Source organism: Humulus lupulus, chromosome 5 (assembly GCF_963169125.1).
Source record: "Humulus lupulus chromosome 5, drHumLupu1.1, whole genome shotgun sequence".
Classification (NCBI taxonomy): Eukaryota; Viridiplantae; Streptophyta; class Magnoliopsida; order Rosales; family Cannabaceae; genus Humulus; species Humulus lupulus.
This window is the reverse complement of record NC_084797.1, coordinates 43,713,949-43,718,968: the sequence shown is the minus strand read 5'-3', so window position 1 is coordinate 43,718,968 and position 5,020 is coordinate 43,713,949.

Sequence of the window (5,020 nt, the reverse complement as noted above, 5' to 3'; positions counted from 1 at the left end):
GAGTAATATTAGCCAACCGGCCCACCACCAACTCTATCCCTGCTCTAGCCATCTCATCAGTTAACTCCCTTGATATATGAACATAACAATACAACTGACCTGGACCTCTGTGGCTCAATGCATCCACCACCACATTGGCTTTCCCTGGATGGTAAAGAATATCACAATCATAATCCTTTACCAGCTCTAGCCAACGCCTCTGTCTCATATCAGGTCCTTCTGTGTAAAGAAATACTTCAGGCTCTTATGGTCAGTGTACACCTTGCACTTCTCCCCATATAGATGATGTCGCCAAATCTTCAGTGCGAATACCACCGCTGCTAACTCTAAGTCATGGGTAGGATACCGCTGCTCATACTCCTTCAGCTGTCGTGATGCATAAGCTATAGCCTTCTCATTCTGCATCAACACACATCCTAAGCCCAACCTCGATGCATCGCAATAAACAACAAACTTCCTTTCCCCCGAAGGAAGACTCAACACTGGCGCTGTAATAAGTCGTCGCTTCAACTCTTGGAAACTGTCCTCACATTTGTCTGACCAGATAAACTTCAGATTCTTCCGTGTAAATTCTATCATTGGTGCTGCTATCTTCGAAAAGCCCTCTATAAACCGTCTGTAGTAACCTGCTAACCCCAGGAAACTCCGCACCTCCGAGGCGTTCCTTGGCCTCGGCCAATCCCTAACTGCCTCTATCTTAGATGGATCCACCTTAATCCCATCTGCACCAACGATATGTCCAAGGAATGTCACTTCAGGTAACCAGAACTCACACTTCTTAAACTTAGCGAACAACTGATGCTCCCTCAACCTCTGAAGAACCTGTCGAAGATGAAACTTGTGCTCTGCCTCTGAACTGGAATACACCAAGATGTCGTCGTTGAAGACAATAACAAACTGATCCAGAAAATCCTTGAACACCCTGTTCATTAGATCCATAAAGGCTGTTGGGGCATTGGTCAAACCAAAAGACATGACCAAGAACTCATAGTGCCCATACCGTGTTCGAAAGGTCGTCTTAGGTATGTCCTCATCCTTGATCCTCAGCTGGTGATAACCAGATCGAAGATCAATCTTTGAGAACACCGTCTTACCTTGCAGTTGATCGAACAAGTCATCAATCCTTGGTAGGGGTACTTATTCTTAATAGTTAACTTATTCAATTCTCGATAGTCAATACAAATCCTCAAAGTCCTGTCCTTCTTCTTAACAAACAAAACTGGAGCACCCCATGGTGAGTTGCTAGGTCTGATGAACCCCAAATCCAGAAGCTCCTGCAGCTGTATCTTTAACTCTTTCAGTTCCACCGGTGCCATCCTATATGGTGCCCTCGACACTGTCCCTGGTGCCAACTCAATAACAAACTGAATCTCCCTACGCGGCGACAACCCCGGCAAATCCTCAGGGAACACATCCAAGAACTCACAAACCAATCTGGTGTCCTCCGGTCCTACTGGTGAAACTCTGGTGGTATCCACCACACTAGCCAAAAAGCCTATACATCCACCCTGTAGCAAATCTCTAGCTCTCAATGCAGATTTCCTGGGTACGCGGGGTCCATGCGCCGTTCCCACAAAAACGAAGGGATCCTCGCCCTCTGGCTTGAAAGTCACCATCCTCTTCCTGCAGTCAATGGTAGCTCCATATCTAACCAGCCAATCCATACCTAAAATCATATCAAAATCCTCCATACTCAACTCAATCAAGTCTACTGACAGCTCCCTACCATCAACTATCACTGGCAGTGCTCTAATCCACCTCCTAGATACTACCAGTTCTCCTGTAGGCAATATAGTCCCAAACCCTGAAGCACTATACTCACTAGGTCTACACAGCCTATCAATCACCTTATCAGATACAAATGAATGCGTGGCACCAGAATCAATCAACACAGTAAAAGGAATGCCAGCACTAGAAAGCTGACCTGTCACTACCGAGGGACTAGCCTCGGCCTCTGCTTGCGTCAGGGTGAACACTCGAGCTAGAGTCAAGCTGCCGCCTTTCCTGTCTCTCCCTTCTTCACTGTCGGGCAATCCTTCCTGAGGTGTCCCACCTCCTCCTACACATAGCAGGCCTTAGCTCGACACTCGCCCGGATGGCGTCTCTTGCACCTCGTGCACTCCAGATAAGTCCTCCATGAATCACCGCATCCCTGACGGCCACCCTGAGTACCCCGACCTCTTCTATCAAGACCAGGAGTGATCGGAGCATCATGAGTCTTTCTCTTCAAATCACTGGGGCCTCCGCCCCTACTAGAACCAGAATATGGAGGCACCGCCCTACGACCCTCCCTTCTCATAGCATTCTCCCTCCATATCTTATTCTCCGCTTCCTCAGCGGTAAGAGCCTTCTCCATAGCCTGGGCATAAGTAGTCCCTCCAGGAACTGTGGTAATTCTTACATCTCGGGCTATCATAGCATTCAACCCTCTGGTAAATCTGTCCTGCCTAGCTGCATTTGTAGGCACAAGGTCTGGTGTGAACTTCGCAAGTCTGTCGAACTTCAAGGCATATTCTGTAACTGTCATACTACCCTGAACCATCCCCACGAACTCATTCACTTTCGCTGCCCGGATGGCAACATTATAATACTTCTGATTAAACAGGTCCTTAAACCCTTCCCAAGTCAATGCAGCAACATCCCTAGTCTGTGATGCCACCTCCCACCAGATTTGGGCATCCTCCCTCAGCATATAAGTGGCACAGGCCACCCTGTCATGTCCTTCCACTCTCATAAAATCAAGTATGGTTGTGATCATAGTCATCCACTGCTCAGCCTTTAGTGGATCTGGTCCACCCTCAAAGATCGGGGGCTGTTGCTTTCTGAACCGCTCATACAACGGTTCCCACTTGTTCCCAACATCAACTGGTTGTACCACAGGTACCATTGCCGGTGGCACAACAAGGGCAACACTCCCAGATGGAGCCTGCTGTAGAATTCAAATCTGTTCATCTTGGCTCTGAAGCCGAGCCTGCATGTCAGCCATTAACTGCTGCCAGTTCTCAGGGACTGGTGGAGGGGTCGGGCCCTGGTCATCATCTCTAGCCCTATTCCTGCCGGCTAGTCATGTGGATTTCCTTGAACGCATAACTATTCAAGTAAATCTGCAATCAATGACTCGACAATTAGGCTATGATGACAGGGTAATAATCCTTTCATAATCCATCGCCGGAACTCCAATCAGTCACAAGCAATCAAAGTATAACAATTTATCCAAATATTCATCCACACGCACAGCAGTGCTAATAAGCACGCCTCAATAACATCATGCAATAGTCAAGGGCCAGGCCCTATCAGTATCTCATGCTCCTTATTCATCAAACAGATATCGACAATCATATCTCACTCAAATCATTTAAGCACATAGTCATGTATACACAATTACCAGACCCTGATTTGAGCTTGTCTCTCGTGGCGAATGTACATATCCAGCCAGTCTTCAGGACCCATAAACCTAGGATGCTCTGATACCAAGTTGTAACGCCCTGGATAGCCAAGACCATTACACTATCTGTTTATAAAGTGCCAGACTTGCTAATCAAGTCATTTAATTAAAACCGTGTTACTGAAACTATAAAGGAATTAGGGTTAAAAATGTTTTGGTCTCAAAAGCCACATTTTCATTAAGAAGCATCATCTGTTTACACGGGATCCCAAAAATATTAAGTTTAAAGAATGTTTACAAAAGACACAAGGTTTATATACAATATCAAGCCATATTAAGGCAAAACAGACAGTTAGGCAATCCCTGTCCTGACCCATTCCTCGACCATGGCGATCGAACAGCTGGCTATGTACATTCAACCCCGCAGCTCTCCACCTCAGGACTGGTTCAACTTGCCCTTGCCTTTACCTGCACCACGTAGCACCCGTGAGTCAAGGCCTAGCAAGAAAACACAACAACAGAGCATAAGAAATCAACAGACAAATCAACATCCCATACTGCATCACATAATCTCAGCCATATAATCAATCAGTATAATCAAGTATTCAACATGCTAAACATATCAACTCATATCATACATGACTGCACAAATGATAACTAGGGCTAGCGCTCTTAGGCTGCTCCCTCCGTTATCCCACTGACTCCGGCCCGCTTAAACCGAGCTCAGTGAATATTAAGCTGTCCTCGGCTACCAGTGGCCAAGCCGCGCCCTGTGCGCAAATATAGTGTACGGCGCCCTTAGGCCGCATTTACATGTCCCATGGCATCATACCATTATTGACACGATACAAATATCGAGAGCACTTACTCCTATTACAAACATATAATCGGGTGCAGTTTTCTTACCTTTCAATTCACTAGATATGATCCCTCGACTCCTTGAGCACGATCCCCCTCGAGCCCTAGGGCTCACCTAAACACAACCACGGACCAAAGTCATCATCAATCCTTAAGTACAAAACCTAGCCTCGGGGCCAATCTCGAGCCCCCGGGAAGTCCTAGTTCCACCAAACAAGGTGGTGGAATCAAACCCTAGGTCAAAAACCCTTGCAAACAACCCTAAAATCCCCTTCAGAAGATAGGGTAGCGCTACAGCGCTCATGGGAGGGTGCTACAACGCTAAAAAAAGAAGCAAAACCCCATCAGCAAGCTTGGCCCAGCACTACAACGCCCAAAGGCTAGCGCTGTAGCGCTAGTCACAGACAAGTTAACACCAACTTTTCCCTCCTGCGATTTCCTCGAACCTACCTCAACCAAAACTCCTCCAAATCTTTCCCAAACTCAAAACCAACCTTATGACCATACTCCACTCATCCCAAGCACCCCAAATACATAGAACTCAAGCACATGCATCCCCAAACTCAAAATTCACCATAGCCACTTCTAGACAATGAAACTCATCAGAAACCAATTGAACATCAAAGTTAGAGCTTAGAATTTATACCTTTGGTGGAATTTTGACCTCAAGTTGCCTCTAGACTTCCTTGGCTTACTCCTCCTCAGCCTTAGGCCTGATTTCCCTAAAGTTTCCATCTAATTCAACTTAAACACCATAGCTCAAAAACCAGAAATAGA